At 47.2% G+C, this 25,986-nt stretch overlaps 1 protein-coding gene across 3 annotated transcripts in view; it reads left to right on the plus strand.

Annotated features, from left to right (window-relative positions):
- ZNF711 (zinc finger protein 711) overlaps positions 1-25,986 on the plus strand; it is a 1,172,956-nt gene that overhangs the window by 81,877 nt on the left and 1,065,093 nt on the right. For all 3 annotated transcript variants that reach the window (XM_069612930.1, XM_069612928.1, XM_069612929.1), the window contains exon 2: positions 15,805-16,072. The gene's annotated coding sequence lies outside the window, so the exon portion shown is untranslated. The remainder of the gene's footprint in view (positions 1-15,804; positions 16,073-25,986) is intronic.

The following is a 25,986-nucleotide window of genomic DNA, read 5'->3' on the forward strand; positions in this document are numbered from 1 at the left end:
AAAAGGCTCGCGAGCCCCTGAGCGCTGCAAGTTAGAAGCAACTGCTGGGGGCAGTTCAAAGTTGCACAGTTTGTTGTTCTCATTCATCAGAATGAACGTTACTATAGTTGGTGAGTCTCCAGATGGACCGGGGGAGAGGGGAGAGGGGGGAACTGGATGGAGGAAGGGGGGGACCTGGGCTTTGACCCTCACACAGGGGAGGCCCTCAACACCAGAGCTGCGATCACAAGCGAAGCAGAGGGGGAAGCAAGACAAACGCAACAACCCTTTTGAACCACCATGACCACAACAGCAATCAAAATAATGACATGGAATGTGAGGGGTCTGAGAACATACCTTCGCAGAAACAGAATCGAGGCCTACTTACGCAGGAAAGGGGCGATGATAGCCCTGCTACAGGAGACCCATTGCACGGCAGACTCTGTGGCTAAACTCCATACTCACTGGGGGGGGACAGGGATTTGGCACCACCTATTCCAAATATGCAAGAGGAGTTTACACTTGGGATACACCCACAGCTCCCATTCCGCCTGACCAAATCAGAGATAGACGCGGAAGGCAGATACGTAATGCTATGGGGACACATAGAACAGACAGAATTATGCATCATGAACTCCTATTTCCCCAACAACATACCGGCCCACTTGAACTCACTGTATCCCATGATCACGCAACATAGAAGTGGCCTGTTCATTTGGGGGGGAGATCTCAATTATATACATAACCCAACACTGGATAGGTCCATACCCAATCCGAAAGGCCCATCAGCAGCAACAACAGCACTGGCCACAATGATAGACAGATTGGACCTGGCAGATGCATGGCGAGAAACACACCCGGAAAGGAGAGGCTACTCATACTACTCGACCCCGCATAATCTACATACAAGTCTAGATTACGTCCTTATAGGCAGGGAACACTTACCCCAAGTGGGGGGGGAAGCACAGTACCTAGGGAGAACCATCTCTGACCACTCCCCACTTCTGGTGACATGGAACCACAGTGGCCCTAGACCCCCCCCCGATGCCCATGTGGAAAATGTTCATAGATGCCCTGAAGGACCCAGCCTTTAGAGAGGAACTACAAGAGTCTCTAGACAACTACATAGAAGCTAACACGGGCAGCGTGGAACACCGGAGCACAGAATGGGACGCCCTAAAAACAGTGATAAGAAGGGAAATCATTGCAAAGGCCGGGGGAATCAGGAAAACACTAAGGAGGGAACTAGAACAGGTGGAGAAGGAGATTGAAAGGCTAGAGGCCGCCCACACAGGCACCCAGCAGAGAGAAATTGAACTCCAGAAACTCAGGGAGAAGAATGCAACCGCTTGGAGCAGGATAGAAAAGTTTGACTACACTGCCAAAACGAACAGAGCACATGTAGAGGCGGACAGACCAGGCAGGCTACTGGCCTGGCTCTGCCAAAAGGAACATCCCACCACACTGCAGGACGAGGAAGGAAACACGCATCACATACAGCAGGACATAAATAATACCTTCAAAAGCTTCTACGAACGCCTATATTCCCATAATGAACAGGTTTCCCAGGAACAGATAATGGACACACTGGACGAGATAGAGATCCCCAAGATGTCCCCGGAACAGGCCAACACACTAGAACAGACATCACACCAGAAGACATAACAGAGGCTATTAGGTCGATGACCACGTGCAAGGCATCTGGCACCGATGGATTGCCCCCAGAATTTTATAAAGCTTATAAGCCCTCCCTGACGCCCCTTTTAGATGAGATATACCAGGAAGCATACAAGAGAGGGATACTACCTGAGAGCATGAGAGAAACACTGGTGGTCCCGGTCCTAAAGCCCAACAAACCGGCGGACCGGTGTGACTCCTATTGCCCACTAGCGATGCTTAATTATGACGTAAAAATCTTAACTACAATATTAGCTAAGCGGCTGTCCAGAATCATGGAGACATAATACACCCTGACCAGTGCGGTTTTATACCCGGCCGCAACACATCCATGAACTTGCGCAGGTTGCAACACATCATAGCGCACCCCGACAATGATGGGGACCCGTATGCACTACTTTCCCTAGACGCCATAAAGGCATTTCATTCCATATATTGGGAGTGGCGGTGGCTGTACTCAAGGAATTTGGCTTTGGACCGGGGTTCATTAGATGGATCACAATATTATATGCTAAGCCTAGAGCTAGGGTGAAATCTGGGAAATACGTGTCGGAGGCCTGGGATATACAAAGGGGGACTAGGCAGGGATGTCCACTGTCCCCAGTGCTCTACATACTGGGACTGGAGCCCTTGGCCATTTACTTTAGGAAGCAATTTTTCGATGCTGGTATAAGGCTGGGAGGAATAGACCACGTCATCTCACTTTACGCAGATGATGTACTAATATATGTCAGGAACCCACAACACAATGTGCCCACCATACTAGATGTTTTGGATATTTACTCCAAGGTCTCAGGAATCCAATTCAGCAAGTCAAAATCCTGCCTGTCCCCCCCCCCCCCACCCCCTAGTGGCCCTGAGACATGAGGACATGGAGACACTCCCAGCAGTAGGGATAAGTTGGCAGACCACCTCGTTCTGATACCTCGGAATCCAAATAATGCACCCCCCCCGCACTGATGCACGAGCACAACACAAAAGCAGCACTCTCAGCCCTGCGGAAATCCATGAACTTCTGGGCGAAACTCCCCTTGTCCATGATGGGACGGGCCTCGATAGTCAAGATGATTGTACTGCCAAGGTTCTTGTACGGCTTCCAGAATGTGCATTACTACATTAACAAACCCTTCTTCCGACTGCTTAAGACATTAATGAGAGTTCCTGTGTGGGGAAAAACAGACACAGACAGGCGCTGTCGACATTAGCCCTACCATATAATCGGGGAGGAATCCAGCTTCCTAACCTGGAAAAAACTACCTTGCAGCCCAGCTAAGCTTTGTGACCAAATGGCTAGCCGATGAGCCGACATCTGAAACCCCCATGTTGAAGGCTATGGTCCTCCCGTACCAACTGAAAGAACTGATCTGGATACCCTTACAACTACTGGGAAACACACCCCCCCCTAGCCACCCTGGGGAAAAAGATATGGCATAGAATGAAGATGCTCACCCATTCACGGAACTCCTATGCACCAGAAGTACCACTGCTCGCAGACCTCTGTAAAACGGCCACAGATCTGAAACAAATTAGATTATGGGAAAGAGAGGGGGTCTACACCTGGGGAGATCTCTACGAAGAAGGCACCTTCAAAGAGTTTGCATCACTACAAGAAACAGAAGGCATCCACCCAGGCCAGTTCCTATGGTATCAAAGGGTTCGCACCACTGCATGACGCAAGTGGGACACGTGGCCTGAAGAACCGGACACAGACCCACTCTTAATGATGCTATACAACCTGGGGGAGGGCAGCAGACCAATATCACAAATATATGGCCATCTAAGCGACATACCCAACCCCTGGAGTATGGAAATTAAAAACAAATGGGAAAGGGACATAGGCAGAGAAAGGACGGAGGGGGAGTGGAGCAGGGCGCTCGCATTCCCCAAAGAAGTCTCAAGAAACCACAGATTCAGACAGATACAGATGAATGTACTGCACCGAACTTACTGGACCCCACACACCGAATAGCCAAATTTAACAAGCAAGTTCAACAGAACTGCACCCGGTGTAAGGGGGAAAAGGCCGATCTGATACATATGCTGTGGGAATGCCCCAAGGCAAGCTTGCTGTGGGGCAAAGTAAAACAGACGTGCGAAAAAGCAGGCATGGCCAGATACAAATGGACACCAGAAGACTGTCTATTAGGAACTTACCCCAGATTGGCCAAGCTTAAACAAGCGGTACGACTCATGGACTTGGTATGCATACTGGCCAAAAGAACCATTGCTATGTCCTGGAAAAAACCAGCGGGACCACAATACAAAATATGGCTCAGTGAAGCAGAGCGGTGGGTGCAGGCCGAGACCAAGGCTTGGGAGGATTGCGTCGCTAGATCCACTGATGAATCTAGCAGGGCGCTAGAGGCATGGAGAGAACTCACCAGACATGTGTTCCACCCCTCTGACGATAAACCCCCATGAACTGAAGGCCTCAGGCTTAGCATACTCGCAGTATAATCAGAAACGACACGGGCGAGGCCACTGAGGATAAAGCTGGCCCTCTGAGGACACCCCCAACCCCTTTTTTTGGACTGTCTAACTACCCCCCCCACCCACCCCTAGTATGGAAGTTACGAAATTGTAGGAACAGAACATGGAGACAGTTGTTGTTGTTTACTATCATGTTTAATGTTAAGTTAAAAGTGCATTGCAACCATATATGTGCAAGGCACTTTTGAATGTTATGTGATTGATATTGCTGAAAAATGCCAATAAACAAATTTAAAAATAAACAAGAGGAAACTGTCTATGATGGTCGGAGAAAGCTTTAAATCACTTTAATCACTCTTTGAGATGTCAAATCTGGGCGACAATAACACACTAGAAAACGTCGGCATTGTATACAGCAATGCAATTCAGATGTTTCAGCAGGCAAAAACGCATAACGACATCAGACAAAACCATTTGCATGTCTTTGACAGTATGATTCGGACAAGGAAAACTGCTTATCGAGCAGAGTTAAGGAAAATCATTAAGCTACCTCCGACTGTCAGATCGGTATTATCTAAAGGTCTACGCAACGAGTACAGGAATTGGGTCAAGGGGCATAGAGCCGCATTATATCAAAGAGACCGTGCAAAAATGTTGGTTACATTGGCCAGTAAGAACATCGCAAAAATGTGGTCCATAATGAATCCAGCTGTGGGTCAGAATCAATTAGTTACTCAAACCACGGCGGTTAGTACACATCATTGGGTAACGCATTTCACTCAACTTTATGCTGCCCCCAGAAATGGTCCCAATTTAGAAGCAAAATAGACATCAGTCAGCTTTAATCTGCCCCTTGATAAAACGAAGATCCTAGACTTAATCAAATCTGCCAGGAAATCAAAAGCAGTAGGGCCAGATGGTTTATCTAATGCTGTCATGTAGAGACATCCAGAGATTTGGGCCTCCATATTATATAACATCTTTTGTGCTGTGAACAAATGCCAAGCATTGCCACATACCTGGACGGAGGCGATCACGGTACCTATCTATAAGATGGGTAACCGTAAATTACCAGATAGTTATCGCCCGATTTCACTACTAGACGCTCCAGGCAAAATCTTCGCCAGATTAATATTAAAGGAGTTGAAGGTATGGGTAGAAGAGAAGTCGCTAGTGGACCCTTTTCAGGCGGGGTTCGTGAAGGGTCTAAGTACGACTCCGAGCATATTTGCCCTATCCTTAATACAAGCTGAACAGTCATTTAGAAGTCAACCCTTATATGTGGGATTTGTGGATTTTAGAGCCGCATTTGACTCGATCGATCCATACTTTTGGCGAAAATTAAGAACCTACAACTGCCCACCCTCCTTGTTATCTTTAATAAATCTCCTTCACACTGTTCTGACTTGAGTGTCGTGTAGACCGTTGAAACCTCCGTCCTCAAGTGACGCACAGGGGAACTAAAAGAAACCTGCTGTGCGACCTTTGGGGCCACAGGTGGGAGATGTTACTTCCCGGATCCACGGAACCTCTGGAACACCGATGCTGCTGTCAAAAAGAACGAGGTTAAGTACCAGGCAATTACAGTATATCACGTTAACCTAAGAATCTGAATAGTCTTACCTATCTGGTGTTAGGAAAACCCAGGAAACCTAGGAGGGAGGTTCGAGACTCGGATGAGGCAGTCTCTAGAACAGTAGAACCGCAGGATAGCGTGGATGCAGGAGAAGCCACCTGTAGTACTGAAGGCGTGACTTGAGTCCCAAGAGGGAAATGGCGTAGGAGTCCAACCAGGTACCAAGGGATGATCCAAAGGCAAGTCAGGGTCGTGTCCAAAATCCAGCAACAGGTTAACAGTTCCAAGCAAAGGTACAAAGAAGTATCCAAAGGAGTCCAAGATAGAGTTCCGAGGTCAAGGTAAAGAGTAGAGCAAAACGTAACGCCAAACAGGGTCTGAAGACAGCTGAGAAGCAATGAGTGTTCCGTGTCTCAAGCCTTATATACTGTGCGTTTCTGGGTCATGTGACGTTTCTGGGTCATGTGACGTCCATCAAGGTCACGTGAGGAACGCCACTCTGGATCACGTGATCGGCGTGGAGATGTAACGCCGCCCCTTCTGCTGTATGTTCTCCATGGCAATTGCCAGTGCAGGAAGGGTTGCAATCGAGCCGGTACACCATACCTGGTACGGAGCTTTCGGTCCTTTGGGTTAACCGAATCACATGAGCCTCGAACACTGGAGGGAGGTGTTGGGGAAATATGAGCAGTGTTCTGGTGTGCAGTGGATCGGTGTGCAGAGGATCGCCTAACATAGCCCCCCCTCAATGGCCCACGACCCCGTGGGCAGGACGGATGATCCCTATGGAAGCGAGCTACCAACCGAGGGGCGTCAAGATCCAGGGTGGAAACCCAAGAACGCTCCTCCGGTCCGTAGCCCTTACATTCCACTAAATACTGGAGCCTACCCCTAAACCAACGGGAACCCAAAATGGCCGACACTTCAAAAACAAAAGGAGAGGCCAGGGACACCGGAGCAACAGGGGCTCGGAGACGGGAAGAATCAGGACAAGGCTTGAGGAGAGAGACATGAAATACAGGATGGATACGCCAAGAACTTGGGAGAACTAGACGAAAAGCCACCGGATTCACAACCTGAGAGATCACATACGGGCCAACGAAACGAGGTAGCAGTTTCCGACAACCCACTAGGCGAAGGTGACGTGAAGACAACCACACACTAGAACCCACCACCAGGGGAGGAGCGGCCAGACGCTTGCCATCAACACGGGCCTTCATAGAAGCCTTAGCTTCAGTGAGATGGACCACAGTGCTAGCATGAACAGCAGATAGATCTCTAAGACAAGCCGTGGCCGCAGGATTCGAAGAAACAGAAGCATCAGGGACAGGCAAGACCTTGGGGTGTTGACCGTAGAGGGCGTAGAATGGAGAAAAACCTGTAGCAGAATGAGCCGCGTTATTGTATGCGAACTCAGCAAGCCGTAAAACGGTCAACCAGGAGGTCTGTTGTTGCAATATAAGACAACGAAGATACTGCTCCATAGATTGATTCGTCCTTTCGGTCTGCCCATCAGTCTCAGGATGATAGGCCGAAGAATACCTGGTATCGATGCCCAGTAATTTAGTCAATGACCTCCAAAAACGAGAGGTGAACTGTGACCCTCGATCTGATACAATGACCGAAGGGAGTCCAAATAACACGAACACATGCTCAAAAAACAAGTCTGCCAAGACCGGGGCCAAAGGAATACCCTTACAAGGAACAAAACGAGCCATTTTTGTGAACGTGTCCACCACCACCCAGATGGTGTCAAAACCTTGTAACTTGGGGAGATCGGTTACGAAATCCATTGTCAGTGTATGCCAAGGTCTTGGAGTTACCGGAAGAGGAAGCAGCAACCCAACCGGTCGTCCTCTACAATGTTTAGCCTGAGCACAAACAGCGCATGAATTGACATAGCATTCCACATCGCGCTTCATAGAGGGCCACCAACACCAGCGCTTTAGGAGATCCAAAGTGCGCTCTTGACCGGGATGGGCAATGAAGGGAGCATCATGAGACCACTCAAGGGCCTGATTACGAATGTCGGGTGTGGGAAGAAACAGACGTTCATGCACGAAAGGCAAACCGTCAGAATACACAGGGTCCCAATCTCGCAATTGGTCGGAATGATTGCTAGTCCATGATCGTACAGAATCTAACAATGACAAAGAGGGAGTGCAGAGACAAATCGCATGACTCTTTCCGAGAACAGTGTCAGGGAAGGTTGGCAACTCGACCCCACCCGGGGAACGTGACAAGGCGTCCGCTTTTCCATGTGAGGTTCCAGGACGATGCATATTATGGAAATCAAAAGAGGAAAAGAAAAGATGCCACCGGACCTGTCTGCTATTGATGCACTTCAATGAGGCCAGATCCTGTAGATTTCGATGATCTGAGTATACAGTGATTGGATGCTTAGCCCCCAGAAGATGATGGCGCCAGACACGAAAGGCGTCCGTGACAGCCAGAAGTCCCTTCTCCGTTACGGTATAATGGGTCTCAGTATTGGAGAATTTACGGGAATGGTATGCCACCGGATGCAATTTGCCTGTTGTAGGACATGTCTGAGACAATACCGCACCAAGAGCAAAAGAAGAGGCATCCGCCTCAACTATGAACGGAAGATCGGGATTGGGGTGCTGGAGCATCGGTGTAGTAGTGAAAGCGGTTTTCAAGGCCTCGAAAGATTCCTCATGTTCCCTCTGCCATCGATAGAGTACCTGAGGGCTGGTCAGGGCTTTGAGCGGGGCAACAATTGTGGAAAAGGAGGAAATAAAATGCCTATAAAAGTTGGCGAAGCCCAAAAAGGCCTGTAAGGACTTGAGTGTTTGAGGAACTGGCCAATCTAGGACTGCTTTAACCTTGGATTCGTTCATGGATAACGCCCCAGGGGTAATGTGGAATCCCAGAAACTCAACAGACGTTTTATGGAACTGACATTTCTCGGGTTTAGCAAATAGAGAATGTTCCCTCAGACGGGATAACACTTCTCGGACATGCTTTACATGGTCATCAAGATTACGTGAAAAGATCAAGATGTCGTCCAAATACACAACCATGGAACATCCAGAATGTCCCTGAATATGTCATTCATAAAACGCTGGAATGTTGCCGGGGCATTACATAGGCCGAAGGGCCTGACTAGGTATTCATACAAGCCGTAACGGGTACAAAAAGCAGTTTTCCACTCATCGCCTTCCCGAACGCGCACTAGATTGTATGCGCCGCGAAGATCCAGCTTGGTGAAAACAGAAGCATGAGATAAGTGGTCCAGAAGGGGTGTGATTAACGGAATTGGATAGCTATCCTTTTTCGTGATAGCATTAAGACGTCGATAATCCACACAAGGACGTAAATCCCCCTCTTTCTTAGGTACAAAAAATATAGGGCTTGCAGCTGGTGAAGTAGAGGGGCGGATGTGTCCTAATCGTAGGGCGTTCTGTGCATACTGTTTCAATGCTTGTTCTTCCGAGGGAGACAAGGAATAAATCCTGCCCGAAGGAATGGTGGAATCGGGGATTAATTCAATTGGGCAGTCATATGGTCTGTGTGGAGGAAGTACCTCTGAAGAACCGCGATCGAAAACTGATTCAAATGCTTTATACTCAGATGGAATCCCTGACACCACCCCCCCCCCCCAACGGTATGGGAATTCACAACCTCTGATCCATCATCATTCAGTGTGAGTTGAGCCAAGGCTCCCAAGGCCCGAGAAGGAGTATCGGTTGCTTGATGGGTTGGGAGACAATAGTTCTGACAAATCTCAGACTCGAAGAGCACCGTGCCTGATTGCCAATTAATCAGAGGATTGTGTTCACGTAACCATGGTATTCCTAATATGATACCGAATTGAGGTGTGGAAATCAAGTCAAAACTTAACGTCTCTGTGTGAATGTCTTGTATGGTCAACAATAGAGGTTCAGTTTGGTGTCTAACAGGACCAGAGACTAGTGCAGTGCCATCTACGGCCTGAACAGGTTCAGGTCGGTTTTCTACCACTAAAGGTAGATTGAGGGAATGGGCTAACGCAATGTCTATGTAGTTCCCAGTAGCACCTGAGTCAATGATGATCGCGACTGCGTGAGAAATACCTGTAGAGGGGCAAAGAGTGGCCTTTACAAAGATGGGTTTAACACGAGCAAAGGCAAAAGGGGTACCCGGAGATGAAGACTGAACACTCGACCTGCTCTCCGGATCTAAGGTCGAGCTGTCCGAAAAACCTGACTCTTCTTGGGACGTTGAGGACATTCCTTCACATAATGTCCCGTGGTGCCACAATAAAAGCATGCATTATCCACCCTTCTGCGTTCTCTCTCAGATGTTGTAATAGGGCTACGTAAACCTCCTATTTGCAAAGGTTATTCCGTACTAGAAGCAGGGGTACTGATGCCTGTAGGGTGGGAAGAAACCCCCAACTCGGCTCTACGCTCTGCTCGCCATGCATCTACATGCACAGCAAGATCCACTAGTTCCTGATATTGAGTGGGCATGGAAGGTATCACTGCTAAAGCATCTTTCATTACGTTACTCAACCCCCTATAAAAGATAACTGCCCGCTTATTTTCTGGCCATGATGTCTCGGCAACCAATTGATTAAACCGGGTGATGTAATCTATCAAAGTCCCTCTGCCCTGAGTTAGTTCTAACAACTCCAAATCCCTAGACTGTGCCTTGTGTCTGGTATCAAAAACTCGAGACATTTCTAGAACTAACAAATCAAAATCATAAAGAACCGGACTATTACTCTCCAATAAAGGATTGGCCCAAGTGGCAGCAGTCCCGGCCAAATGGGAAAGGGCAAAGGCGGCTTTAGCAGTGGAATTAGGAAAGGCCAGAGGTCTGCACAAGAAATGTAATTTGCACTAATTGATGAAGGTCCTGAATTTCTTGGGGTCACCTTGATAACGTTCAGGAGCGGCCAAGGGGAAGGGGTTGGGAGGACCACCGGAGTTGGAGCTGGGGTATTTGCCAAGGGAGGAGGTGTGGTTGAAGTGCTAGCATCTACGAATTCAGGGTCTGCAGGAAGAGAATGCTGAACACTCTGTATGGAATCTAATCTCTGGTGAATCACTGTATTCGCGGCGGCCATATCTGCCCTTAATACTGTAATCGCCTGGACTAAAGCAGCTATAGGTTCTTTGGTGGATCCCTGCATTGTCTAACACGACTATACGGCTTCTCAGTCTGTTCTGACTTGAGTGTCGTGTAGACCGTTGAAACCTCCGTCCTCAAGTGACGTACAGGGGAACTAAAAGAAACCCGCTGTGCGACCTTTGGGGCCACAGGTGGGAGATGTTACTTCCCGGATCCACGGAACCTCTGGAACACCGATGCTGCTGTCAAAAAGAACGAGGTTAAGTACCAGGCAATTACAGTATATCACGTTAACCTAAGAATCTGAATAGTCTTACCTATCTGGTGTTAGGAAAACCCAGGAAACCTAGGAGGGAGGTTCGAGACTCAGATGAGGCGGTCCCTAGAACAGCAGAACCGCAGAATAGTGTGGATGCAGGATAAGCCACCTGTAGTACTGAAGGCGTGACTTGAGTCCCAAGAGGGAAATGGCGTAGGAGTCCAACAAGTTACCAAGGGATGATCCAAAGGCAAGTCAGGGTTGTGTCCAAAATCCAGCAACAGGTTAACATTTCCAAGCAAAGGTACAAAGAAGTATCCAAAGGAGTCCAAGATAGAGTTCCGAGGTCAAGGTAAAGAGTAGAGCAAAACGTAACGCCAAACAGGGTCTGAAGACAGCTGAGAAGCAATGAGTGTTCCGTGTCTCAAGCCTTATATACTGTGCGTTTCTGGGTCATGTGACGTTTCTGGGTCATGTGATGTCCACCAAGGTCACGTGAGGAACACCACTCTGGATCACGTGATCGGCCTGGAGATTTAACGCCGCCCCTTCTGCTGTATGTTCTCCATGGCAATTGCCAGTGCAGGAAGGGTTGCAATCGAGCCCGTACACCATACCTGGTACGGAGCTTTCGGTCCTTTGGGTTAACCGAATCACATGAGCCTCGAACCCTGGAGGGAGGTGTTGGGGAAATATGAGCAGTGTTCTGGTGTGCAGTGGATCGGTGTGCAGAGGATCGCCTAACACACACGAACACCTCAATGCGTGTTTGTGTCACATTAAACGGAATGCTCACAACCTCAATTGCAACATATAGAGGCCTGAAACAGGGCTGCGCCGTAGCGTCATTCTTGTTCAATTTTTACATCTTGGACATAGGCAATTGCCTCGTAGACTGTATAGGCGATCCGCCAAAGATTGGAACTCCGCAAATTCCATATATGTTATATGCAGACGATTTGATCCTGTTGTCGCATACACCGATGGGGCTTCAAAATATGTTGAATCAGCTTGATGAATATGCGAGAATTAACAATCTCAGTGTAAACAATCTCAAAACCCAATTACTCCTCTGCAATTCTAGTCGAGATCCCAAAACGCAAAAATACAGCTGGCATTTGCAGAAGCACAAACTCATCAACACATGCCAGTACAAGTATCTTGGTGTGACAATCCAACACAAAAAATCAATAACGCAATATTCATGCGAGCTAAAAATTAAATTGCAATCGTTGATGTCCCAAACTAAAATACTTATTCAAAAATTTGGTACATTTTCATTAAAACACATCATTTTGTATTACAAAACGAAAGTCATACCAATATTACTGTATGGCGTTGAAGCGCTACTACCGAAAGAACGCAAGTTTTGGTACTATATAGAGGCGACATATTGGACATAAAGTCCATGGAAAATATAGACAAATATAGACAAACCGTCCATATTACAAGTCACAGCCTATAACCTATTGTCATCAAGAAATAAATTTCCACTGAAATGGCGTGAACATATCATTGGCGTTCTGAGAAATGCAGGTATCACTATCAAATTACTGAATGAAAACCCGGATTGGGCTAAAATAAAAGTCATGGAATATCATTGGGTGGAAAATTTCACAAGATACTCGCTTCATAAAGATTTTGATGTCAATGCATTCGGCACTAAAAAGTACGGGGAAACAACTGATTATTTATTGAAATATCCATGTATGATGTTTTGTAGAAAATATGATATTTAGGTTCAACTTGTGGACAACCCGTGATATATTGTATCGAAGAAAAATAATTTCTATTGAACAGAATTTCTGCCGTTACTGCTTGGATTCCAATCAAACTGAAACTCTTCAGCACTTATTAGTTGATTGTGGGGCAATAAGCTGTGTAAGAAGCAAATGCTTCAAAGATAAGGTGGTGTTTCAGAATCATGTATCTCAACTCGAAAAATGGCAAATGCTCTTCTCCAATCCCAGAGTCACTATACAGATTGCAATTGTCCAATTTCTAGACATCATCATGCCTCCTTTATTGTGTGATAAATCATACAGTTATTCCGATCAAGAATGATAAGAAGGTTGACATCACAAATTGATGAAAAATAACAGACAAATTATGCCCTCTTCCAATAAATGGCATCTCAACATTCGGATAACATTGATTAGAGTGAAGCGAGTCACACAGACTGGCCCCCACACATTTCTGATGGAAGGCGAGAACTTGTAGATCTATGTCTCTGAAATTTATTTTACATCTCTTTATGGACTTTATACACAATCGCACATAATTATGCAAGTAATATGATGTGGCATGTAGTGTTATGCAATTGTATGTTATCAAGGTTGTTATTTTCAACCTTTTCACAGCACCTTGTATTATTTCTACCATCACTTTACATAATTATGAAAGCGATATGATGTGGTTAGCTTAGTTAAGCAAGTATATGGTGTCATCGTGAGTTTTATATTTTATAATTTTTTATAGCACTTTGAATTGTCTTCACTTTTTCTCTGTATTTCAATGTCTGTTTAATTTGGCATCTTTGTGATGCAAACAAATCGATTTATGTAAACAAATTAATTTATGTAATGAAATATTTTAAGTATGTGTAAAAATAATTTGAAAAGTGGACTTTCAACTAACAAAATAAAAAAATTAAAAAAAAATCCATTTACATTATACAGGCTCCATGCATTAGAGCTTTCTCTATTTAGAGAGGTTGCGAGTCACTGTCTAGTATTTTGTATCCATCTTGTAAATGGTCTACACAGTTGTTTGTCTGTGTTTTGTTTCTACATTTAATGTCATATTTGAGACTTTTGTATGTATTTTAATCTACTTTAAATATTTAGTAGTTTTTTTTCAATTAATTTTTCACTGTACTTCTGATCTACAGTATAGGCTGCCAGTTTCCACTACACCACTGTTTCATATTACTGTTCTTATGACCAGGAAGGGGTTGGGACTGCAAGTTTAAACTCATAAAACAGGTGTGCCCCGGTGTTCCCCTTGTTTTTTGCGCGGTTCAGTGACGAACACGATTTTTTTAAAATTAATGTTCCAGATCCGCAAGCAAGCGGACTGAATTACCCTGCAGCACTATATTAATTCAATTGCCCAAACCCCTGTCCCATTGAGTTTGAGAGGGGGGGTTTCAATTTACGGTCAGCTAACATGGGGCTGTCAGGAACAGCAGTGAAGCAGTCTTTCATTTAAGTGCAATTAGTAATCCAGTCTTTGGCGTCCTTTCCCCCAGGGCCACCCTATTCCTTGTTCAGAAGAAGGCAGACAAGTCTGTTATGCCGACGTCTATGGAAGGCAGAACTTAAACCACTCCTGCCACTTTTAGTACCTGTTTCGACCCCAGAGCTAATGTTCAGTGACATCGACCGTGAATGGGTCCCTTGACTGATTTTTCTTTTAACAAATGGATTTAAATACTTTTGTTTTAGAAGTTATGTTTTCCTAGAAGCCAGGGTTTGACCATGGATGGGCCCCTGACTCATAACAAATGGGCTTCAAATACCACTTATGTCTCTTAAGGCTATCGTTCCTTATAAGCTAGGGTACATTTGGCTAATAAGGATAGGCACATAGTAGCGTTTAGAGGCCTTCCTTACACTGATTGTTTTGCACAGTATCATTGAAAGGATGTGTTGTATATGGTCCTATTGTATATTCAGGTATCTGTTGTATTACTGTATTTGTACATGTTCTGCTTTTTTAAATTGTATGTCTGCGGTTGTTTTAGGGATATTAATCTAGAAGAAAATGGGCTCAAAATTTCACCTAGAAAATGTGACATCACAAAGAATGTTGAAAATCATGCTTTGATATTTTTTTTAAGATGCCCATTTCTGTCATGAAATTGTTTTTTTAAAATTAATAATATTAAGTATTATATATACAAAAAAGAATAAATGCACACAGAAGTGCATATCAACTGTAATTTTAGGACATCCTTTTGTTATAAAAGCTCAGCATCTGCCAGGCAAATTGTTCTCACTGGAGGGAGTAGTATTGCACGAAATGCGATTCCAGAGTGATTTTGTATCCGGCTTTTCCGCAGCACCCCAAATGGTGCTTTGTGCACTGATTGAAGACGTATGAACATCTTACAGTGCCCTTGCGTGCTGGTAGCCATGGGTACTCATCATTTTTTAAACCGCATTGCCCTCTTTTTTTCTACTCTGGCGAGGTGGGTTTGTTGGGCGCTGAAGGAAGCTGTTGTGGATACAAGTGGTTTTGGTGCCCACTCTAAGGGTGCAATGGTGTTTAGGTCCTTTCAAATAGGAGTACCACTGGAGGGCATTATGACGGACACTGATTGGTCAGGTGAGTCAGTCATCCGGGATATCTACCTTACGCCTATTGCTCAGCTGGCCTCTTTGGTAGTAAACAAGCTTTGAACAAGCATAATGCTCGCTTCCAGTCTTGTCATAGACTGGAGATTTTCCAAGCCCTTTGTGTGCAAAAGTCTTGATTCTATTAAAGATCTTAACACAAGCATTATCCCTCCCAGAAGTGTGAAGGGCATGGAGGTGGTGTCAGCTTGTATCAGCAGTTAGTAGCAGCAGTTAGTAGCAGCAAAGGGAGGCTACGGTTTTGTGGGGAAAGTGTGATAGTGGTGCATTAGCAAACCTTGGTTGCAGAAGGGCAGCACTGGCAATCTTGTGTACCAGTAGTGCCCCTCTCTACTTCTAAGGAATAGTAAGCTTTTAGTTTTGTTGACTGTTTGTCCTGGCTATGATATTTCGATGTGTCTGCTATCTTCCCTCTAAGGGGTAACAATGATTCACCTCTGTTGCAGGTTCAAAGACATTGTGAGAGGCTGATTGCAGAGGAGTCGAGGCACAGTCCGTAGGTCCCGAGGGATGGACCCGTGTCGGCAGTTGTTCCATATTTTTTCAGCATTCAAGGTTCTGTTCTTCGAGAGTTCATTTCCCACAGCAAAAGAAAGAGGAGGAAGTTCCAACCGCATTGGAGTTATAAGAACTCACAAATCGGACATTGTTGTAGCATGACCATGTGTCTAAGGAAGAGGACTGTGGTTTTCTGCTTGGATTCCCAAGGATATTGTGAGTTGTATCCTTCTTTTTCATTCTGTTTGTGAATGATTGTGCTGGTCAAGCTTCTGATTTGTTTAAGAAAAACAGAGAAGCATAATGCTTGCCTCAGTGTCTAAAAGAATAAAGACTTTCCTACTGAAAGGGCTGAGCCTGGGAAGGGTGGACAAACTAGCATGTTGCAAGTGATGAGGCGCTTCAGGTGAAGCACAAGAGAACTCCGGGGACGGGAGGGGAGAGAGGGGGCGGTAGGGGAGGTAGAGAGAGAGAGAGAGAGGGGGAGGCGGAGGTGGAGGTGGAGAAAGGGGAGGTGGAGAGAGGGGGAGAGGGGAGAAGAGGGAGGGAGGGAGGGAGGAAAGGACGAAAGGAGGGAGGGGGAGAGAGAGAGAGATCGATCTCCATCAATGGTGCAAGGACAAAGTGAAAATTCAATTTGGGCTTCACCTAAGCCTTCATATTCTGCGGTTACCTCTGGGAAAGGTTCTGCCTCAAAAGACAGCCCATATTGCATCTCTGCTCAATGGATCCCTTTCCAGCAAGATCTCCTACCAAAAAGGACAAGTTCTAGGACACCTGGAACCTGCCCAATCCCAGTTTCTTTGGTACCTCTGCAACCCTGGTAGGCCGTAGAGCCAGGACTCTCGCCTCACCTCTTCACCTCCTTCGAAACTTGGCCTTGTGCTGCTGTGGTCTCTTCCTCATTGGGTTCCACCATTTATCCAGGATTGCTGACCACAGCAGAAATGACAAGCTCAACGGAGATGAAAGAGAGCGGCATAGGTCGAAATTACCCTCAGTCTGCATGAGGGCGCTGGCGAGGGTAAGTGGACAGCCAAATACTCTGAAGTCTCCATAGTGGCTTGTCATGCTGACCATAATCCCAAGTGATCTGGTCTCCCTTCTACTTTCCTTAATCGCTTTTGTCATGATAATTCCCAAGCTTCTTCCTCAATCTGACTTTGTTCTTTCTTCTATGGGTATTCCTCCTCCTCTCATTCCTCTTACCCCTTCTCTCTCGCACTCCATTTGCACTTTTCACTGGTTAACTCATCTGTCATTACCTCAAGGAACTTCTCATCACGCTCATCCGGCACCCTTTTTATAGCCCCCTCTCGTCTGTATACCAAGTCTTTTTTTTGTCTTCTTTTCCTTACCTACTTCACTATTATCACTGTCCTTGGCTTCTTCCATTTTGTTGGGTAATGCTGTTACTTTTCTCCTCTGAGCACTACCCTCCTCGACACTGCTGTCACCCTTGAGCTTCACCCATCTGAGCACCACCATTCTCTGAATTAATATCACATTGAGTTCTTCACCCCTATGGCCACCTACTTCACTCCTTTGAATATCACCCTCCTCTACACTACTAGAAGCCTCACATTTCTCACAGCTTTGGTAGTCCACGCCGCTCCTCTGTACACCACTCTACTCTACATTAGTAGTGCCACCCTGTTTGGCTGCCACTCCATCTCCTTGCCCCTTACATCAGCTCCCTGGACTCCTTGGTTTGGCCTCTTGGGCTTCTTCAGCTTTCAGGATCCTTTGTTGTCCAGTCTCTTGGGCCTCTCCATCAGTCCTCTAGGCCATGAGCAGTCTCATGCTCTCAACTATCGCCATGTAAGCTTTAGTCTCCACTCGCCGATCTTCAGCTCCTACTCAAACACTCACACTGACAGACAGAGGCTGTGTGCTTTTATATTGATTTGTTCCTGCCTTCCAGACTCTCCAGAGTAAAAGGGGATTCTGGTGTGTTAGCTGGAATGGAGGTTTGCTGTCAGATTCACTCCCCTGTGATGGCTGGATATGGTAACTGGGATTGGCTTGTCCATTGCCTTGGCTGGTCCTACCTCTGCATGCCACACTGTAGGCCAGCCTTCCAGCTTCTCTCTGGATTAAGGGAGCTTGTGTGCGTCTCTTCAGGCAGCTGGTGTAGGGATTGGCTTGTGGGCCTCATCCCGGAGGATGGCTTTCAGTTCTGATATGCTAGTTGTGGATGGCTAATCTCTCCTGTTATGCGGTCCACTCTCTGGTTGCCACACCCTAACCCTGTCTCCAGGCTGGACTCCTTGGTCCATTTCTTCTAAGCTGTGTTAGGGTGGAGACCCATTGAGATGAATGGATGGCTAGCTGACTGTCGAACTGCCATCCTACTTCAGTTCCCTCTTCTCTCTTTCCTTATGTAGACTCAGATGGGTTTACTGCACCCACACGAGGAGAGCAGAATGCACATGTGCTGAAGGCTCTGTAGGACTGCCATCCTCGCTTCCTCTAAAGTGCCAGTAGCTACAGAATACCCTTTTTAAAAAAAAAAAAATCAAAATGACTGTGCTTTGGGGAAAGCCCGATTTTTCTTTTCATAGATCTGTGCTTCCTAGGTGTATGCTTCTTGTGCGGAACCTGGTGTAGTCTTCACTGATTCCCCCTCCATGGACCTCCTCTCAGCCACTATCTGATCCTGACCCGGGTGGCAGCTATATGAGGGATTATCACATGGGAGAAGACAATGACCGGGGGCAAGGGGTGACTCCATTAGGTAAGATGCAGTATTTCCCCCTTTCCTCTGACAAAGACTCTCTATTATAGGAACGGGCTGTTAAGTGACAACAAGTCATTAAAGACTTGGGTATTAAAGGTCAGAAAACCTTGTCTCTGAATCCCTCTAAACAAACCCCCATCTATGACTCTACTATTCACAATACATGTATAACATTTTTTATTTTTTTTAAGGCTTTGTATATATACTTTTGCGGCTTGTGGAATCTGCTTAGATCACATGCTGTGCATAGGTCGACATCTAGTGGAAGCTGCAGAGTATTAGTTTGTTTTTGGAAACTCGAAAATGGGCGTCGACACAGGGCGTGCCAGTAGTACAATCCCTAGTGTGACGTCCACTGTACCCATGATCCCTCACGCGTCTAGGACCCTCAGATTGTTTTTTTCCGCCATGCTGGTCGGAAGCACTGAGCGGAGTTCCATGACTTAGTCAGATTTTGCTAATATTGTTATATATTTCCCCGTTTATTCCACCTATACATCGATCAGGTCTCCGAACATCGACACTCGACGCCAGATCGGAGAAAATTCAACCGTCGGACTACAGCGACGGATTTTGGCCTCGGAAGGTCTCTGGCCTCGGCCCGGGCCTCGGAAGTCCTCTGGACTCGGCCCTGCAAGTAGGGAGAGTGGGGGGTGGCACATATCCTACACTCTGATTAATATAGGTACATTACTTATATTCCTACACTCCCAGCCTGCTGCCACAGAGTGTGTATGGAGGGTACCCCTTTTCAATTTTGCCCCAAGTGCAACCGCAAGTATCCTTGGGTTGACCGACACGCCACGTGTAACCTCTGCTTGCCGAGGGACCACCCCGAGGCGACTTGCAGAGCGTGCAGTCGGTTTAAACCAAAGACCCTTAAGGACCGTTCGACAAAGAGTTGGGCCCACCACGCCAGGCGACAAGAGGCCATGGCCGCGGAGGGTGCCTTCAGCGATGGCAGCGACGCTGTACTTTCGGACGGCGAGGGCAATGTGGCGTCGATGGATAGCCAAGGCAAGTCCCCGACCTCGGAAGGTTGTCCCGCAGGGCAGCTATGGGGAAGACCCCGGCGACACGAGCGCTACCCACACCACTTACAGCAAACAAAGGTCCAACGGAGACTCGACGTGCACGTCGAGTTCTCGGAAAGAGGCACGTAGAAAGCGGTCCACCGAGTCAGTGTCCTCTGGGCGTTCGTGTTCGAGATCGCCTAATGACACCAAGCAACCCTCCACTGTTGCTAAGAGTGCCTCGCTCCCCCTAGTGACTGAGGTTCGGTCGTCGGAGGACGACGCCGACCTCTACCCCCAGGCCGCACTCCAAGAGTCGGCGTCTGCAGGCAGCGCGAAGGCTGCTACCAAATCCCTTACACTCTCCAGAGACAGGGACTCTACCGCCGAATTTCGGCGCCAGGCATCGAAAAGCTCTGATAGGGCCCAGAAATCGGGGAACCACTCTTCCACCCACGGGGAGGGGGGAAAACAACGAAGTAAGCAGTCCCAGTCTACTTCCACTCCTAAACTACATTCTACTCCACCTAAACAGACAGACAAGTCTCAATCTCTTGTCCCTAAGGCCCCTGTTCAGGCCAGTAGGTCTAGTCAGGACAAATCTCAGTCTGTTGTCCCTAAGACCCCTGTTCAAACCATTAGGTCTAGTCAGGATAAAACAGGGAAAGTACTCCAGGAAAGAGTTATTCCCAGTTCAAGGGAATGGTCCAGTGATGACATAGACAGAGTAATGTCAAGGATGTCATCACTGGCAGATTTCTACGCCAAAAACCCGGAACACTTTCTCTCTTATACCCCAGAAGGGTCAACTCCCTCAGGCTCCAAGGACCCTATACCCCCAAGTAAGAAGTCCTGGGGTGAAGCACCAACTCAGTCTTCAGACCCCTTCTATATACAGCCCTATTCTCAATATCAGGAAGATCCATCCTTTGGTGAGGATCCAGACGTGGGCATGTTCGAAGAACAAACTGGGACAGGCTATTATGGGGATGATGATGATGAGGAGGAGGAGGAGGACGACCCAGATACATACAGGGTATATTCCCCGGGAGAGAAAGAGCCCGCGGTTACCGACTCCCCTGTCGACAAACAGCCTCTCCTGAATGAGGTCCTGTCCAGAGCGGCACAGCACTTCCACATTGACACCCAAGGTGCTCAGGAAGAGAGGGACTTTGCAGAAGAACTGGTGGGAGAAAGGAGACCTGTGGCTCAGGCCATCCCTATCCTTAAGTCAATACAAAGGAGGATAGACCCTTCCCTTGTTAACCTCAATCTCACTAGGGCAGTAAACCCCAGAATTGAAAAGCTTTTCAGGGCAGCCCAATCTGACCCACTGTACATAAGGGGACATCTCAAACCGGACTCCCTGGTTGTTACAAACACCTGTAAGAGGGCGGGAACACCCTTGTCATCGTCCAAAGCTCCCCCCCCCCTCCGATAAGGAGAGCAAGAAGATTTATGGCTTGGGCAGGAAAGTAGCCTCCACTTCCGCCTACCAGGCAAGGATTGCCAACTCCACCACCCTGCTGGCTAGTTACAACTGCCACCAGTGGGAAGAAGTCGCGGCTCTCGTAGACTCCGCCCCAGAACCATTAAAAAGCCAATTGGCACGAGTTTCGGCAGAGGGGAGAGCTGTGTCAGGTTGCATTTTAAAATCAACCTTTGATGCTGCGGATAATGCCGGCAGATTAATTGCTGAGAGCACGGTCATCAAGAGGCATGCTTGGCTACGGCAGTCTGGTTTCAAGGCCGAGACCCAAGCATCATTGATAGATAAGCCGGTGGAGCCGGATCTATTGTTTGGAAAGGCGGTCGAGGACGCGCTGACGAATGCCAAGGACGAGTACGAGACACTCAAGTCCCTAGGGCAACTAACCAACAAACCCCCTAACCAGAGAGGGAATGGCAATTTTCGTCTGCCTCGCGGACATAACTCCCAAAGAGGCTCAAACTATTCCCAAGGCCAGGGTACTCCATGGAACACTAACCAGCAGTCTACCCAGAGTTATGGCAGGGGTAACAAAAGAGGTTGTGGTAGGGGTAGAGGCAGTCCCAATAAAGGAGGGGGCACGCCTCCACCAAAACAGTGACGCTCCGTTCAGGGTCCCTTCTCACGCATCCCGAGTAGGGGGACGCATTTCCATCTTCACCCAAGCTTGGGAAGGGATCACATCAGACAGATGGGTGCTGCCCACAGTGTCCGCAGGATACTGCATCGAACTCCTAGAGCGTCCCCGAAACCACCCTCCACGACAAAGAATACACTGCTTAGACCACCAGAAGATCCTACTCGAAGAGATCGAAAATCTTCTCGCAAAGGACGCGATAGAACTCGTCCCGGGACACCAGGTAAACAAGGGTATTTATTCAACTTACTTCCTTGTGCCAAAAAGAAAAATTTGACAATGCGCTCAGTATTGGACTTACGGCCTGCAAACAAGTATGTCAAGCCCCAAAAATTTCGCATGACTACTCTCCAAGAGGTAATTCCCCTCCTAAAAAAGGGAGATTACATGGCAGTATTGGACTTGAAAGATGCCTATTTTCATATTTCCATGTTCCCAGCGCACAGAAAATATCTGCGCTTCAAGGTGGACAGTCAGCACTACCAGTTCAATGTACTGCCCTTCGGGATAGCCTCGGCTCCAAGGGTATTGACCAAGGTACTGGCGGCGGCACACCTACGCAGGCAGGCAATCCCAGTGTACCCTTATGTGGACGACTGGCTCATCACGGGGAAGACCCCAGTAATTTGCAGGACAAAAATTCAAAGAACTATCGACCTCCTCTTCGAATTGGGCTTCTCCATAAACGGGAAAAAATCAAGTCTGGTGCCCAGCACCTCCAAGCAGTTCCTAGGAGCTGTTCTAAATACTCAAGAGGGGTTGGCTTTTCCTTCAGAGGAAACAATTCGGAATATACTACTGCAAATTCCGCAATATCAAACCGGTCGCCAGATAACAGTACGCAAAGCAATGCGTTTGCTGGGCATGATGGCATCATGTATTTACCTGGTCCCCCATGCGTGCCTGCGCATGCGTCCCATGCAAGAATGGTTGGCGAAACTGTGGTCTCAGGCAAGTGGTCAGTGGGACGATCTAGTGTTTGTTTCGCCAACACTTGTACAAAGCCTCCACTGGTGGAGAAGAGAGAATCTATCCAGGCGGTAGTCACGACGGACGCATGCCTGACAGGATGGGGAGCTCACCATCTCCACCACACAGCTCAGGGTCTCTGGTCTCACACAGTGGCCAAGAAACGCATCAACCTGCTAGAGCTTCTGGCAGTTTTCAGAGCACTTCAAGCGTTCGAGCCCCACCTACTAAACCTGCTGGTGCAGATCCGGACGGACAGCACGACAGCCATGTTCTACCTCAACATGCAAGGAGGGACTCGTTTGCCAAAAGCTGTCCAGACTTGCCCAGAAAATTTGGATATGGGCACTCAGACGGAACATCTTTCTGTCATCTCAACATGTTCCAGGGGATCTCAATTCTCTAGCCGACGCTTTGAGCAGAGATCCCCTTCCGGAGGAACACGAATGGTGTCTACACAGAGAAATCGTAGAAGATCTCTTCTCTCAGTGGGGTTTCCCCACTATAGACCTATTCGCCACAAGCGAAAACAGACAGTGCCCGAGGATTCGCATCCAGGTTTCCCCAACCAGACTCCCTGGGGAACGCCCTGTGGATGAACTGGTCAGGGATGTTTGCGTACGCTTTTCCACCAACTCCTCATCAGGAAGGTGGTGAGCAAGATGAACAGAGAGTCGATGACGCTCATCCTAGTTGCTCCCATGTGGGCGAGGCAACCGTGGTTTCCACACCTACGCAGACTTTCGGTGTGCGATCCCATCAAACTCCCGGGCTGGTACAATCTTTTGTCCCAGCACCAAGGTCAGAAGGTGCATCCTCTACCCAACTCCATGAACCTAGCAGCATGGCTCCTGAGGTCATAGAGTTTGGACATCTCAATTTACCACAGAGGTGTATGGACATCCTAAAAGAGTCTAGGAAACCGAACACGAGGCATTGCTACTTCGACAAAATGGAAGAGATTCGTTATCTGGTGCCAGAATAAACAAATCAACCCAGTTGATTGCACTCCTTCCACAATCGTGACATACATGCTCCACCTGCTGGACGCAGGGTTGGTTTTCAACTCGCTAAAGGTACACCTGGCAGCACTGTCAGCGTACACCACCTCACAGAGCAAAGTGTTGTGGTGGAAGGTACCCGTGGTTAAAGCCTTCATGGAGGGAGTAAAGAGACTTCATCCTCCTATATCTAACCCACCACCAGGATGGGACCTGAATGTGGTGCTATCTAAACTCATGGGCCCCCCTTTCGAGCCCATGCACAAGACAAGTCTCAAACACCTGACCTATAAGACTGCCTTCTTAGTAGCCATTACATCCATAAGAAGGGTCCGTGAAATTCAGGCTCTGTCAGTGCAGGATCCTTTCTTTACTATTCATAAGGATAAGCTGGTTTTACGGACACACCCTAGGTTCTCACCTACATTTATTTCTAAATTCCATGTAAACCAGTCCATCGAGCTTCCGGCTTTCTTCCAAAACCCACAAAGCTCGGCTGAGGTTAAAGTACACACCCTAAATGTGCATAGGGCGCTCCTTTACTACGTAAACAAGACCAGACCGCTTAGGAAAACAATCAACTGTCTCCGTAGCCACAGGCAAAGAGGGAGATCGCGTCTCTAAGGGTGCCATCTCCAAGTGGATTCTCAACTGTATCCAGTTGTGTTACTCTCTTTCTGACAAAACTTTGCCTTTTACGCCCAGAGCCCACTCGACAAGAGGCTTTGGGGCCACTCTGGCTTTCATTGCGAATGTTCCCCTTGACACCATTTGCAAAGCAGCTACTTGGAGCTCTATTCACACTTTTACTCAGCACTACTGCATTGACACCCATTCCAAGACAGATACTCAAGTGGGACAAGCGGTTCTAAGACATTTATTTGCTCATGACCCTTCTCAAATCCCACCTCCTTCTAACACTGCTCGCTAATCTATGCACAGCATGTGATCTAAGGAGATTCCACAAGCCTCAGAAGGGATACATTACTCACCGTAATCGTATTTCTGATGCTTGTATCTGCTTAGATTCACATGCGACCCACCCTTCCTCCCCTCTGAGAGAAGGCGCATGGATGCTTGTAGTCTTATCTTATCTATCTTCTATCTGCTTGGATCATCTGTACTCGCGCTACTCCTCATGCTACCTCATGTCAGAAAAAATACAATCTGAGGGTCCTAGACGCGTGAGGGATCATGGGTACAGTGGACGTCACACTAGGGATAGTATTACTGGCACGCCCTGTGTCGACGCCCATTTTCGAGTTTCGAAAAACAAACTGTAATACTCTGCAGCTTCCACTAGATGTCGGCCTATGCACAGCATGTGAATCTAAGCAGATACAAGCATCAGAAATACGATTACAGGGAGCAATGTAACCCATATTGAAATATCACAATACAATAATTTAAATGCCAAAATATAAATGGCTCATTTCATTATCTCACACTGCTAATAATTACATTGCATCTAGTTACAAATCACTTAAGATGTTCATAGCGCATTGATAATATGTCATCATATGGTAAATCAGGATTACATCATTTCCTTCAAATAGGTGTAACACCTTCGAGTTTTGATGTGGCTTTTTGTGAAACCTTTGAACAGCATCCAAGAAGCACAATATCAGCTATGAACTTCAAATCCCATAAAACCACAAGTACTGAGATGAGGAAGAGGAGGAAGGTGTCTATGCAGATCAGAAGAAGCCCGAAGCCTAACACTTGGGCTAGTTGTTTGACTAGGACTAAGGTGCGCAGGATATTTAAAAATGGCAGAGGCAATAAGATACAGAATCGCGCCGGAGGAAGCAACAAGAAAGAGACGTCCGAAGCCTGGTGGCGGCTGTAGCGCAGGGGTCACCTACTGGCGTGGCAAGAGGTACAGCTGGTCCAGGCCACAGTTTGAAGCTGACAAATGATCAGAGAGCTGCAGGAATCGCTGGGTGAACGTCTGCATTGTGTGGGAAGCCGATCCAGTGAAGAGGCTTTGTTGCAAAGGCACTCCAAAGAGTCTGGGACTGATGAGTCTGCCCAAGATTGTTTGAGACCCGGGGCATACCGACGTTCGTGTGAACCAATGACTGAATGTTAAAAGGTTGCAAATAAGGACCATATTAAAGTGGTTGAATGCAGAAGTCCAATCCTATTTCAAATATTCGACAAACTGAATATTTGAATGCTGGCAAGACAAAGTTCAACAAGAAAGATAGGCAAGTATAGGTGCATGAGATGCCAATGTGGGGGGAAAACTAAAGCAAGTGTTGCCATAGTCCAATATGGC

This window comes from Ambystoma mexicanum, chromosome 5p (assembly GCF_040938575.1).
Source record: "Ambystoma mexicanum isolate Mex_15411 chromosome 5p, UKY_AmexF1_1, whole genome shotgun sequence".
NCBI lineage: Eukaryota > Metazoa > Chordata > Amphibia > Caudata > Ambystomatidae > Ambystoma > Ambystoma mexicanum.